Raw genomic sequence first — 15,679 nt, 5'->3', positions numbered from 1 at the left:
CTAGCAAATGTAGAACAGCTTGGCCATAGTTCTGATTTTTCTTCCTGAGAGCTATCCACAATATTGTTGTTTTTGTAACTCTCAACGAAAACTAGATAACTTCTACTAAAATGATAATAACAATAAAAATAATACATAATTGATTCTTGCCACTGGGTGGGGCAGTGTATGGATATTATAGGGCCTTTGACAGCGGTAGCATTATATCGGATTTTTTTCTTAGTAAACATGCAATCGATTCTAATGTCTTACTTTTCTAGTTGCTTTACGAAGTATGTCACAACATCGTTAATTTTGTGTGCTTTAAGGAATGTCTTTTTGTCAAATTTACGTTCTTTAAAACCAAGATTCCATACCATACAATGACAAACACATATTTCATTTTAAAAAGTTTTCCTGAAAAAGTGAGGATTGGGAATAGAATGTTTTAGGATCAAACATTTTACTCTTTTTACAATTCTTCTTCGCGGCGATTTTTTTTTTTTTCTTTTTTTTTGTGGCGAGTTTTTGACAGTGACGATTTTCTCTATCCTCCATTCGGCTACAAGTGATGAAAGCCCGGTTGGAAAACTATTCACAAAATGAAAATATTGCTTTGACATTTACTGTTTTACACTGTCCAGTAACATCAATGTGACCACCTGGCAAAAGTCTGCATTTAGCCTCCAAGAACAGATGCATTTTTGGGTTGATCCACTGTACCTTCCAGAATGACGAGATCATTCAGGAAATGCCACGAAAACATTTTCCAGACCATAACACTCTGCCCTCCGGCCTGGAGACTTTCGACGATTGTTGCAGCGTGTTTGCTTTCAGATGTTTCACGCCGAATACGCCAACGGCCATCTGTCCGATGGAGTATGAAACGAGATTAATCTGCAAAGTCCACCTGTCGCCACTCAGTGGACGTCGAGCTGCAGTACTGGCGTGCAAACTCTACCCTTCGTCGCCGATGACCAGCAGTCAGTATGGGTGCATGAACCAGACGCCTGCTGCGGAGGCCCATACCCAGCAATGTTCGCTGAACGATAGTTGAGGAGACACTGTTGGTAGCCCCTTAGTTCATCTGGCCTCAGTTGTTCAACAGCTGGACATAACTGTAAAATTTCATTAACGGTTAACGTATACAACGCATGGAAAAAGTGCACTATCCAAAACTGGCGCCAAGGCAACTGTGGTGCACCACGGACTATATAGATGGCAGGGGTGAGTGACGGTTGCGGAAATGTGTACATTTATAAATGAATAAAGAAATGCACACATCTCTGCAGCCGTCATTCACCCCTGTCATCTATAATGTTGCCTCGGTGCTGGTTTTGGATAGCGCCATTTTGTACGGTATACTTTAACCACAGCAGCACGCGAACATTTAACAGACTTAGCTGATTCGGAAATACCTCCATCCTTAGCCCCAGAGTCCTTTTGGACATCAGATAAATCGCTCCGTTTCCGCATTACGATGACGGCTGCACTGTTTCACGCTTCTCGTGAACAAACTTTATATAACGTCCATTGCTTGTTGTGCCACCTGCCATCTTTGGGTGCTTCTTGGGCGTTTACATCTCTCATAGGCAGTGGTTAATTAATGTGACTGGAATGTGTGTAATCTGTTTGTCAGGATCTTGACTTGCTGGCCCACGTCTACTTGCTTTGCCGAACTCCGGACAGCCATACATGAAACAATACAATGTACTTGATAGAACTACACAGTGTGAGTCAGATATATGCTATACCTGGAAGAAATATGCTACTAGCGTTATTACATGTAGACTTCATAAAAACAGCAATATTGCCTCTTGGTACGCCTCCCGCCCGCTTCTTTTCCTCTTCCTTCCGCCCCCCCCCCTCCCCCCCCCCCCCCCAAGCCACCACACACCTTCCTCCCCTCTTTTTCCCTTCTCTCCAGGCTCCAGTCCCTCGGCAGGCCCCCACCAGCGGTTTTAAGTGCATTTTGATTTGTCAGCTGTGTTCTTTTAACTTTGTCCACTTTTCAACTGTCCCCCAGTGCATGTCCCCGTCTTAGTGTGTATTTTAACTCCCACCATCTCCGTTTACTGTGTTTTTATATCCCCCTTTTATCGCCCCTTTTTATGTAATCATCCTTCTGTATTTTTGTAAAGCCAATTGGCTGAACTGTACAGCTGGTCCCGATGGAGGTTCGAGTCCTCCCTCGGGCATAGGTGTGTGTATTTGTCCTTAGGATAATTTAGGTTAAGTAGTGTGTAAGCTTAGGGACTGATGACCTTAGCAGTTAAGTCCCGTAAGATTTCACACACATTTTTTTGAATTGGCTGAAGAGGGGTGGACTGTGCCACTGCCAGCCCACCCCTGCCCATATGGGAGAGGGGAATGAAATTACAATAACGGAGAAAAAAAAATATATTGTGGATAACTCTCGGCAGGAAAAATCGGAACTATGCCCATGCTGTTCTACATTCATTAGGTGGTGTACTTCATTAAGCACAATGTCTGCAACGAGTCTTATCAAACCTTTATTCTACAATAGCACTTGCGTTTGCATACCATGGAGCTAAGTGCAAGCCCAACTTCGCTAATGTTTCATTGTTTCCAAGAAATGTCAAATATTTTATTCTCTCATTCATTAACGTCGAACAATAAGAGGTCACAGTTACACAGGCAGTCGACGTTGTTGAATCGGCGCATCACTATAAATGTAAGAACAGAAAGAAAACCGGCGGTCTGCCTGCTGACTCACTTCGCTGTCCAGCGCAGCTATGCGCGCCTATGGGTGCACACAGATAACCTTGTTAGCCTACTGGTCAAGGTGCAGCTGTGCCATTACAGGTGCTTTTTGTCCACGGTAAGTTGATGTTTGGCGCGGTGGCTGTCGGGAAGGGTCGTGCCCACGCATTATGGCTGTCGAGGGGAGAGAAGAGGTGAGAGGAAAGCAGCGACAGAAGCGGCACTCGCGGAAACGTTACCTGCTATAGTGACACTTCCGTCGGATCGGAAGTCACTTGACTTGTTGACATATTCATCCTCGAGCGTTTTACCTAAAAGTTATGTATTATTCACGTATCGAAACAATAAAAATTGAAAATAGATTACTGTTCAATTTACAACACTATGAATTGAAAGTCAAAGTCTTGGAATCTGTTTGAATATCGCATTTATGAAACGCAGCACAGCAGTAATGTTCACAAAGTGTAATTAACTGTGCCTGCAAGAACTGTCAAAATGATGTTCACTAAAGATCTCTGCCATTTGTGTTTGATTCAAGTTCTTCATCATCATCATCGTTTGATGGAATGGTATTGATGATAACTTTATCGATGGCCATTTCCGTTATTCCGTCTCGTGTCCAATAATCTTGCTCCACCTGCTGCACATTCCTGCAGTAAGGTCCTGTGTAGCAACTGAAATGAAAGCAACATCAACTTTATATATATATATATATATATATATATATATATATATATATATATATTTAGCCTTTGCAAGTTCTATCGAGATAAGATCACAGCTGTAAGGGGTAAACTTCGTGGCCCCTTCTCTCAGCGATTTTATCCACTTTCACGGCTGGTTTCTTCTCCTTTAGTGTAGATGACAGTTCATTCTTCCTCACTGAGTCTCAGCAGTTTCTATTCCTATCTTGCAACCACTCTAGCATCGTAATCCTGAAATCGTATCTATTGGCCATTCTCTTGAACTTCCTGCTGTGGTACGGCGCATTATCCATACAATCACAGAGTTGGTGAAATATTACGAATCACCGTATCTGCAACCCCCCTCCGGTCGACAGCCACTAGTTCCGCCGACATCAATTTCAAGAAGTTTGGAAGCTTGTTGGAAACAGTTACAAATTAACTCTGTGTGCCATATAGGGTTCCCAGCACACAGTTTTAATTTGTCAGGAAGTTTGAAATCAGCGCACACTTCACTACAGGGTAAAAATTTGTTCTAGTTTCTTGCATTTTGCAGCAAGTACTTGCCGAATTTGTCTTTCAGTGAAAGTTCTTCTCAAACTTACAGAAGTTATGTATGTTCCATTTTGGTGCGAATATATCATTGTCGAAAAGGAGAATGACACGAAGACAGATGGACCAAACCAAGTGTACCGTTGGAACCCCAAAACACACATAATTGGCACCACTAGACAAGGAACTGCGAAATTAGTTTACCAATCAATTTGTTTCACCAGAAGGAAAAGTAGAATGGCAGTACAGAGGTCTTTAAATTCTAGCTCGTTTTTTAGTGTTACCGTAAACATAAATGCATTACATTTATGACAAAAGTAGTAAACATTACTTGCAAAAATCGAAGAGTAATTAAAAGTCAGTCTCCTGGTGATACAGTGCGCCACATTTTTGTTTCCTTTTATCAAATGCTTGATTATACAATAGGCGAGAGATGTTCGGAATTTGCATACAACATCCGCAAAGTTTTTAATCTAAGTGAAGTCCTCTTATTTTAGCTAATTAGATAGTGTTTCCTGGTAACAAATATGTGCTCTCTAATGTTTTTGTGTTTCGACGCGATTTTTATTCATTAATAGTAATGCAGTAACAGTGGCGACTGCTCTGGTTTTTAAGAATAACTGCGCTTCTGTAACAAGTACTTGTGGCGATTTCATGAAATAAACGTACCCATGTGACTTGAAGACGTAAACTTCAGTAAGTTCTTGTTCTGATGTAAACACCTCAACAAGTGCTTACAGAAGTTACTTGCTAGTGGATGCAAGCATTTTGTAACAATTCGCATCTAGCGACAGCTTGACGCTGGCAGGCAGCGCTCAGAGACAAATGAACATTTTTCAAGAAGTACCGATTTTCTCCGCTTCTGGCAGCACTAACGAAATCGTCGAACAGTAGAAAGACAGGCGCACACCATGAGCTCTGTTTACAGAACTATTCATCGAAACAATATGATTTTTACTTTATGTATTGCTTTATACAGGGTGTTACAAAAAGGTACGGCCAAACTTTCATGAAACATTCCTCACACACAAAGAAAGAAAATATGTTATGTGGACATGTGTCCGGAAACGCTTACTTTCCATGCTAGAGCTCATTTTATTACTTCTCTTCAAATCACATTAATCATGGAATGGAAACACAAAGCAACAGAATGTACCAGCGTGACTTCAAACACTTTGTTACAGGAAATGTTCAAAATGTCCTCCGTTAGCGAGGATACATGCATCCACCCTCCGTCACATGGAATCCCTGATGCAGCCCTGGAGAATGGCGTATTGTATCACAGCCGTCCACAATACGAGCACGAAGAGTGTATACATTTGGTACCAGGGTTGCGTAGACAAGAGCTTTCAAATGCCCCCATAAATGAAAGTCAAGAGGGTTGAGATCAGGAGACCGTGGAGGCCATGGAATTGGTCCGCCTCTACCAATCCATCGGTCACCGAATCTGTTGTTGAGAAGCGTACGAACACTTCGACTGAAATGTGCAGGAGCTCCATCGTGCATGAACCACATGTTGTGTCGTACTTGTAAAGGCACATGTTCTAGCAGCACAGGTAGAGTATCCCGTATGAAATCATGATAACGTGCTCCATTGAGCGTAGGTGGAAGAACATGGGGCCCAATCAAGACATCACCAACAATGCCTGCCCTAACGTTCACAGAAAATCTGTGTTGATGACGTGATTACACAATTGCGTGCGGATTCTCCTCAGCCCACACATGTTGATTGTGAAAATTTACAATTTGATCACGTTGGAATGAAGCTAAAATGAGCTCTAACATGGAAATTAAGCGTTTCCTGACACATGTCCACATAACATCTTTTCTTTATTTGTGTGTGAGGAATGTTTCCTGAAAGTTTGGCCGTACCTTTTTGTAACACCCTATATATTAGCTTCATGATGAAGTGATCATCTTCTCGCTAATGGTCATGCTTATTGAGATATTCTCGTTTAAGTTTGTCACTGCCTGAAATTCGAAGAAGTTTCAGATTAAATATTTGGTTCGCTATGATCTTGCGTTTGGTGCATATTACACCATATGTTATTCCGAATGAAAGTTAGCTAAGATATTGAATTTTTCTTTAGACTTGGTAGGAGGTCTCTATATGTCTCCATTGTCGAGAAAATGGAATTAATGTAGCACATTGACTTCCGACTGCACGCGCACGATAATGAAATATTCAAAACATACTTCACATCTCTATAGCCGTTCGAGATATCGATACGAGAGTTTGTCAAATGATAGCACACGAGGAGAGTATTTTGCCTTATGGTTAACATACGGAACTTTATGATCTGAAGTTTTCCCGGCGTATTTTCAATTTGAACAGTTCTCGGGTATCCGACCGGGTAGCGTCGTAATTTCTCCACAATATTTCGGCAGACGTACACGCTGCCATCTTCAGGTGGTTGAGATAGTTCAGGTGGTTCGTCAGGAACCATCTGAAGAAGGCAGCGTGTACGTTTGCTGAAATATTGTGGAGAAATTACGACGCTACCCGGTCGGATACCCGAGAACTGTTCAAATACGGAACTTTATTTACGTCGACATAGCCGAGGATACAGTTTTAATTAATTTATTTATTTTTCAATTCAATATTGTAATTTTAAAAACGTCATTGGTAGCTTGTTAACAGAGAATTTACTTATATGAAAACCACTTAAATTACAGCAAACCAACACAGTGAGGTTTTTTGTAAGGTATTGACCACCCTGGTCGCATATTGATTGTTAAATAAGACACTCTGTTTCAAGATTCTGTCGCAGTAGCTATTGCAAGATGAGTTTGTGCAATTTATATTTGTTTTGGTAAAAAATCAAAATTAACATGTTAACAAAAGAAATGCAGCTGTTCCTCTTAACTGATGATGCTTCTTCAGATGGGAAATGGTTAACAATTCAAAAATAAATCGCCAATTCTTTTGCAATTTTGGCGGAATCCATCAAGCCACCGTATTTTTAATAGCGAACAACTAGAAGGAAACGTAGCAAAGGATTTTCCCCTGTTTTTCATCTGAGAAATATGAAAACAATTCGCAGAAAATAGTGTGCCATATCTGTGATTCTGTCCCCATTCAGAGTGAAATGGTGAACTACTCCATCATCACTCCGCTGCAGAGTGAAAATCTCATTCTGGGTACTCCACCATCGTTCTTTTAATGTGTTAAGGATAGGTTATACATATTTATAATCTATTTTAATCTTAATGAGTAGTTTCAAACGGTTCATAAAGTAATGAGGAAAGGTAATTTTTGAGGGCCATCGTTAGGTGAGGAAACGTGATTTGCTGTCGATTTTTACGACAGCATAAGTGCAGAAACTACACTATTATTTTCATATCAAGGATGTACTTCTTGATAAGCTGTCGACCTGTTCTGTCCTCAGTTCCTCACCTAAAACCACTGTTTCAGGGGATTTAAGGTGCAGAAAGGAAATCATTTACTAAGTTTCAGTTTCCTTATTAAAAAGACACTGGGTTACAAGATTACTCCGAAATAGCAACAAAACAAACGATTTATATTGACCTGACTTGTTAACCTTCTCTCTTTCAGAAAAGCGTCATCAATAACCATTTTCGGCTAAATAATTTAACAATTCAGATGAAAATAAATCGCTAATTCTGTTGCCATTTCAGGGGAATCCTGTAATGCAGTGCATCTTTAATAATAAGCAGCCAGGACAGAAACTTACCAGAGGATTTTTTTTCTACGTCTCAGTTATATTTCACATATGTAAAAGTACAGCAAACTGCTTACCAACTTTCCGCGTCTGCTCCTGCACTGAGTGAGGTAGTGAATCTTCTTACTACATATATCTTTTAATTCATCAGTGGTACCAACTTTGACGAACAGTTGGCAAGACAGACTGCTCACAGCTTCAGAGTTACGAAAGAGTTTTATTGTGTCTATTCAACTTTGTAGCAAAAATTCATTATTTACCTATTAGAAACGACAAATTTGGTACTTGTGTATCGGTGGATAACAATGTTATAAAAACGTGATATTCATTACTTTATGAACTGCTTGAGACGAGGAGGAGGTGGAGGAGATTAGTGTTCAACGAACCGTCGACAACGAGGTCATTAGAGACAGAGCACAAGCTCGGATTAGGAAAGGCTGGGGAAGGAAGCAGGACGTGCCCTTTCAAGTGAACCACCCCGGCATTTGCCTGAAGTGATTTAGGAAAATCACAGAAAACCTAAACCAGGACGGCCGGACGCGGGATGAACCGAATGCAAGTTCAGGTTAAAATGGATCATAAATATGTATAACCTACCAATAACACATTAAAAGATAATTATTGTGGAGAAGTTCACCATTTCAATTTGAATGGGGATCACTGAATGGGTATAGGGACACAAATATGGCACACTATTAGCTGCGAATTTTTTCATATTTCTCAGATAGAAACGGGAAGAAAATCCTTTGGTAAGTTTCCATTCCAGTCGTTTACTATTAAAAATAAGGTGGGTTACAGGATTCCGCCAAAATCGCAATATTATCGGTTATTTATTTTTGTCTCCGTTGTTAACCATTTCTCATTTGGAGAAGCATCATAATTCATGAGGAATGGCTACATTTCTTTTTTTGATAGGCTTTAATTTTGCTTTTTTGCCAAAACAAGTATAAATTGCACAAACTCACCTTTCAATAGCTATTGTAACAGAATGTATTATTTAACAACCAATAGGCGACCAGCGTGATCAATACCTTACGGAAAACCTCAGTGTGTCGGTTTGCCGTAAGATAAGGTAAGAAAGCTCACATTTGTTATTATACTAACAAATTCAGTTTTGACTAGCTGTCAATGACTTTTGAAAAATTACAGTAATGGACTGAAAAAAAATTAAAAATGTTGCTTTGGCTTTACTGACGCAGATAAGAAAATTCCTTATGTTAACTCTATGGCGAAATACTCTCCTTGTTGTGTGCTGTCGTGTGCCAAAATTTCATATCGATATCTCGAATGTTTTAAGGGGTATGAGGTATGTTCTGAATATTTAATTTTCGCACACGTGCAGTCGGAAGTGAATGTGCTACATAAATTATATTTTCACAAGACTTCCTTACAAGTGTAATGAAAAATTCAGTATATTAGCTGAATTTCATTAGCAGCGATATGTGGTGTAATAGGCACCACACCCAATATCATAACGATCAATACTATTCATTGTAATTTTATTTTTCGAATTTCGCGCAGCGTTTTATTAAAATGCGAATATCACTCTAAGTTTCTGTAGAATCGTTTGAGAAAGACTGCAAGGCATTCGCATCGATTCTGCCAGCACAGCGCGCCGGGCGGGGTCGTTCATTTTGGCTCACAGGCAGGCAAAGGGCCGAGTAAGTCGGCGCTGCTACCCAGCTGCCGCCTCGTTAGATAACAAGACGGTATTTTCAACGATGGGTCAAGTCGTCTTGCCCTGGATCCCCGTGTGCAGATAGCCTGCTACCTTTCTGTGCACTCAGAGTCTGCTCAGAATGACACGGCCAGTAGGTGCGCAAACGGACAGCACGCTTGGGGAGAGCAGTAGTTTCACGGTTACACGCAGATGCTATGGGGAAAATGCTGAGCAATGGAAGGGAAGTGCCATTCTAAACGAGAGCCCAAGCACGCATCTTTTTTATATAAGTTATAAATGGGGCGGTTCCAAGCACTCACTTGAATGGTGACCATTCAAAAAGATCTGTCGCCACTGCCCAGGTTATTCAAAAAATGGCTCAAATGGCTCTGAGCACTATGGGACTTAACATCTGAGGTCATCAGTCCCCTAGAACTTAGAACTACTTAAACCTAACTAACCTAAGGACATCACACACATCCATGCCCGAGGCAGGATTCTAACCTGCGACCGTAGCGGTCGCGCGGTTCCAGACTGAAGCGCCTAGAACCGCTCGGCCACACCGGCCGGCAGCCCAGGTTATTATCTAAATAAAGGGTGATTCAAAAAGAATAGCACAACTTTAAAAATGTGTATTTAATGAAAGAAACATAATATAACCTTCTGTTATACATCATTACAAAGAGTATTTAAAAAGGTTTTTTTTTCACTCAAAAACAAGTTCAGAGATGTTCAATATGGCCCCCTCCAGACACACGAGCAATATCAACCCGATACTCCAACTTGTTCCACACTCTCTGTAGCATATCAGGCGTAACAGTTTGGATAGCTGCTGTTATTTCTCGTTTCAAATCACCAATGGTGGCTGGGAGAGGTGGCCGAAACACCATATCCTTAACATACCCCCATAAGAAAAAATCGCAGGGGGTAAGATCAGGGCTTCTTGGAGGCCAGTGATGAAGTGCTCTGTCACGGGCTGCCTGGCGGCCGATCCATCGCCTCGGGTAGTTGACGTTCAGGTTTCGTAACCAACCTTTTTCGTAGGACTCTCCATATAGTTGATTGTGGAATTTGCAGCTCTCTGTTAGCTCTGCGAGTCGATTTTCCTGAGCTGTGAACAAATGCTTGCTGGATGCGTGCTACATTTTGATCACTCATTCTCAGCCGTCCAGAACTTTTCCCTTTGTACAAACACCCATTCTCTGTAAACTGTTTATACCAACGTTTAATACACCACCTATCAGGAGGTTTAACACCATACTTCGTTCGAAATGCACGCTGAACAACTGTCGTCGATTCACTTCTGCCGTACTCAATAACACAAAAAGCTTTCTGTTGAGCGATCGCCATCTTAGCATCAACTGACGCTGACGCCTAGTCAACAGCGCCTCAAGCGAACAAATGTACAACTAAATGAAACTTTATAGCTCCCTTAATTCGCCGACAGATAGTGCTTAGCTCTGCCTTTTGTCGTTGCAGAGTTTTAAATTCCTAAAGTTGTGGTATTCTTTTTGAATCACCCTGTAGAATTCCACTGAAAATGCAACAAGAGCAGCGATTTATTTTTACCTGGCTTTTCAGAGAAGCGTCATGCGTTGCGAATTTGGAGTAAGCCTCCACACATCTCTTGTTGCCATGTTAAAATGTACTTCTTTTGCCAAAACACAGCGGAGTTCACACAGTGTCACCTCATTGACATGTTGAGCAGACGCAAATGCGAGAGAATTCTGAGACAGTGGTTCATTAAGTGAGAAAGTGAGAAAACGTAGGCTCAGCAGCTTTTGAATAAGCACATCCTCTGTAGAAATATAAACGTGTACTGTCTTCACTTATGTTGTTCCAAAATCCACAGCATTTCACGTTTCACCACCTATCGATGGCCCTTAAAAATTACATGCTTTCATCAGAAAAGTGTGTAATTATTGGAATAATACAGTAGTTAATGAAGATTTCCGTAATACCCACATAGCGAAATCTCTCCTCTTTGCGAGCTATCATTAGTGAAAATCTCATTCAGTAACTCAAACCGTTAATGAAATATGAAGAATGATGTGGATACGTCATTCTGGCCTTCTCGCTAAAGACCGAGCGAGGTGGCAAAGTGGTTTGCATACTGCACTCGCATTCGGGAGGACGACGGTTCAATCCCGCGCCCGGCCATCCTGATGTTTTCCGTGATATCCCTAAATCGCTTCCGGCAAATTCCGGAATGGTTCCTCGGAAAGTGCACGGCCGACTTCCTTTCCTAATCCGATGAGACCGATGACCTCGCTGTTTGGTCTCTTCCGCCAGATCAACCCAACCTTATCGCCAGAGCGCGCGATCGCAAATGAGTGTGCTACGTCAGATCAATTTTCTAGAGATTGATGAGAAATAGAGACCTATACCCAAGTATAAAGAAATGTTCAGTATGTGAGCTGAATTTCTTACGCAGCAACGTATTATGTAATACGTACCAAATATAAAATCATAGTGACCTTTATTTTTCATTGCAAACATTTTAGAATTACGTGTAGTGTCTTATTTCCATGCAAATCTCACAATAGCTATGAGCGTTGACGAAATTATGGGCACATCATCATGAAGCTGACATATAAAGCCATAAGTGACGCAAAATGAATTTTTTTACCGAATAGTTTCTGTAAAATCGTTTGACAAAGATTTCTGGGTGTGCGCCTGGATTCTATCATCACCGACTGGCCAAAAGGTGGCAACACGGCCGAACTCCCCTTCCGAACAAATAAATGAACTCACCCAGCGCTTTGGACGAAAATTGGTCACTATGCATCGGCCACCGTATACTACGCAGAGTCTACGTCACGCCTGCTGTCCCAGCTGCTTCAGCCGTTAGCATTTGATTTCGCAACTGCAGGCCAGTACTTGAGATTCATGTGAATGTATAGCTCACAGCTTCCGGAATCTGTAAAGTGTTCCGTGCTTCGCCACTGGACTGCGTCCACAATACAAGTACAGTACGTCTCTCCTTCGCACTTTTCCAACAGTGAATAAATTACAGGTCAAATGGTTCAAATGGCTCTGAGTACTATGGGACTCAACTGCTGAGGTCATTAGTCCCCTAGAACTTAGAACTAGTTAAACCTAACTAACCCAAGGACATCACAAACATCCATGCCCGAGGCAGGATTCGAACCTGCGACCGTGGCGGTCTTGCGGTTCCAGACTGCAGCGCCTTTAACCGCACGGCCACTTCGGCCGGCAAATTACAGGTCACCTCATGCACCTGTGTCCTAGAAATTTGTCCGGGGGGGGGGGGGGGCAGAAGTAACGAGGGAGAGCAAGAAACCAGAGGCGCAATTTTTATATAAAAGATTTTGTCAGATATGAGAAACTCGAGAAGAACTAAATTTTATAGGTGACAAAAAAACTTATTGTATCCCAGAGAACTGGTGGTTATCCTCATTTCTGAGGATGTATGAGAATTCTATAATGGATAAAACCTCTCTACTCCAGATTCCAGGGCTGTCAGGCAAGTGTCCCCTCCCGCCCCCCCTCCTCGTCCACTCTTTGCTGAGATCTATGAATCAGTCTAACACTAAAGTGTTCTGCGCTAAACTTAAGAAATAGTGTGAATTGATGACATCAAAATGGCTAATTTACCTCTAAATCTATTTGTTAAAAATAAAAATTTGGAAAAACTTGTGACAGTTTGATCTTTTAAACCTGCAAATAACCATAATGTATTTTGCCAAATAATTAAGTATACAAGTGAATATGTGTTTTAGATGGTTAAGCAAAGTACAGATTCTGAAGGTCAGATGAAATACAAAGTGTTCTGTGCTCTGTCACTGATTGCACCCTCAGCACGGGCACTGTCCGTCTCTCACTCACACTTTCCTACAACAAGCCAATAGGGTGTTCTTCACTAGCCCTTTTCTCAGTTTTATTCTGTGATGAGGGCTTCACATAATGCCAACCCTCATGGACTAGTGGTGAGATCGCAGTGTTCAAATAGTGTCTACCCCTTATGAGTAACGAATTACTTTTTGAAGCAACTCATACTACACGCAGTCATGATCAACAGGAAAGGAACGTCTTTCCATAATTATATTATCCATTAACCAAGTACATTTCTATACATCACATACATGATGGTTACTCATCACTACTATTCTTCATTTGTACAAGTCTATAAACAGGCGTCTGTCTGAAGGAAACCATCACATTAGACTTAGACAGACAAAAAAAACCAAGGTTGGCACGACCTTGCAGAACCATACTTGCGTCAGAAATCTCCTTTTGCGGAGGTCGATTACTCCATCCCTCTACCCACAAAAAAATCCCTAACGTACAGTCCGTGACCAGTTCTGGCACCACAATAAACACAAACGCTTCTTAATTACTCTTAAACACTCCTAAATTCGACACATACAGCAACTCTGTGCAGAAAGCGCAGGTCTCCTTTTTATACTGTTTCTTGTTCAGACACTTGTTACACATGTTTCGTTCCTTCTTATATCTATGAACGCAACCAAATTCACCTACATGCTTTTCATTCAGTGATACATAATCTGCGAGAAGGGCTCAACTTAGTAGCAGAGAACCTACAAGTAACTGTAGTCTAATACTAATAACTCCCCTCCACCTCCCCTCCCCTCTCACCCCAATAAAGCAGTGGAGAAACTGCAAGCAGCCACAGTGAATGCGCAGCGACTACAGAAGAAGAAGTAGAACAGTTTGGTCTCTCGATAGGCTGTACTTTGTCAACTAACTTAGTACGAGGGCAGTTTGAAAAGTTCTCGGAAAGGAATAGAAAAAAAGTAGTTACATCACTGACACTTTTTTATTTTTTAATGTAATCTCCTTGTAGATTAATGCACTTGCTCCAACGATGTTCCAGTGCCCTGATCCCATCTTGAAAATGAGTTTCCTCCAGGCCTGCGAACTCAATTCTTGGTTTGAGGTGACTCTTCATCCATCAAGAAAAATTTTCGGTTTTCGGAAGAGATGGAAGTCTGACGGAGTCATATCAGGTGAATTAGATAGGAGTGGCAACAATTCATACCACAGTTCGTGTAATTTTGCCATGGCGACGGCACATGTATACAGGCGCGCATCGTCTTGATGCAAGATGACTTTCTTCCCTCCTTTTTTAGCGTATCTTTTGTTGCAATTTGTCCAGGAGGCTAGAACAGTATTCTCCAGTAACTGTTGGTCTAGTGTGGAACTAATCTACAAACAGAACCCCCTTCACATCCCAGAACACTGATGCCATGACCTTTCCCGCCGAAGGAATTGTCTTTGCTTGCGTTGGTGGCGGATAATCAGCATGTTTCCACTGCTTTGACTGTTGTTTTGTCTCTGGGGTATAGTAGTCACAAACTGACGCAGAAATCTTGTTCGTTTCTCCTAAACCGGGCCAAACAATGTTCCGATGTGTTCATTCTCATGCCTTTTTGAACCAGCATCAAGAGTCACGGCACCCATCTTGGCAGATATTTTTTTCATTTCTAATTCTTCAGCTAAAATGTGACATACCCTCTCAGATGACATCTGGCAAGCGTGATCAATTTCACGCACTTTCAATCGGCGATCCTCCATGACTATTTTGTGACACATCTTGGCCGACCACTGCGCGGATCCTCATCTAAGCTCTCCCGACCAAATTTAAATTCATTTGTCCACTTGGCAACAGTTGAATATGAAGGAGCAGAGTCCCCCAAGGTATTCTGGAAATCGGCATGAATGTCCTTTCTTTACGAAGTACTTTATCACTGCTCGTATCTCGATTTTTTCCATCTTCGCAAATCGCTATGCGGGAACAACAACAGAGCCATATCACCGCCACAGCTCTCTTCCAAGAACACTGATGTGGCACGTGTTTACAGGCAACCGTCCAATGAATATCACGTGAACAACTCGTTGCGCTAGTGCTGACCTCTCGTGGTGATTCTGAGAATTTTTCAAACCACCCTCGTAATATTATTGTATTAGCAATAATAGACGAACTAGCAGCAAAACACAAGGTTGATGATCTTGATTGGGTTGCTCTTGCATCTGCATTTAGAAGTCGGATAAATACAGGTGTGATAGAAAATATGGTTTGGTTTAAGGAGACCAGACATTTCTAGGGTGTTTGTTTTCACTTTTTTAAGAATAAAGTATATCTAATCAGCCAGCCTCTTAAAATTAGTTTTTCTTTAGTCTACAAGTTTCTCTTGCTGAATTCAGATGAGGAAAAACATATGAATCGGAAGACTAAGACTGCCCTCTTAAATTACTAATGGTTGAGTCTCAACTGATGTCACTGGCAATATGTTGAAGAAAACCGAGACATTTTGACACAGAAATTCCGGTTGGTTATTGAAGGAAGTAGTTCAACTGCATGTTAATGTCAATAAATGTAACAGGTTTTACATAGGTATATGTATGAAACTGCC

Source organism: Schistocerca americana, chromosome 3 (assembly GCF_021461395.2).
Source record: "Schistocerca americana isolate TAMUIC-IGC-003095 chromosome 3, iqSchAmer2.1, whole genome shotgun sequence".
NCBI classification, from domain to species: domain Eukaryota; kingdom Metazoa; phylum Arthropoda; class Insecta; order Orthoptera; family Acrididae; genus Schistocerca; species Schistocerca americana.
Note: the sequence above shows the minus strand (reverse complement) of the source record.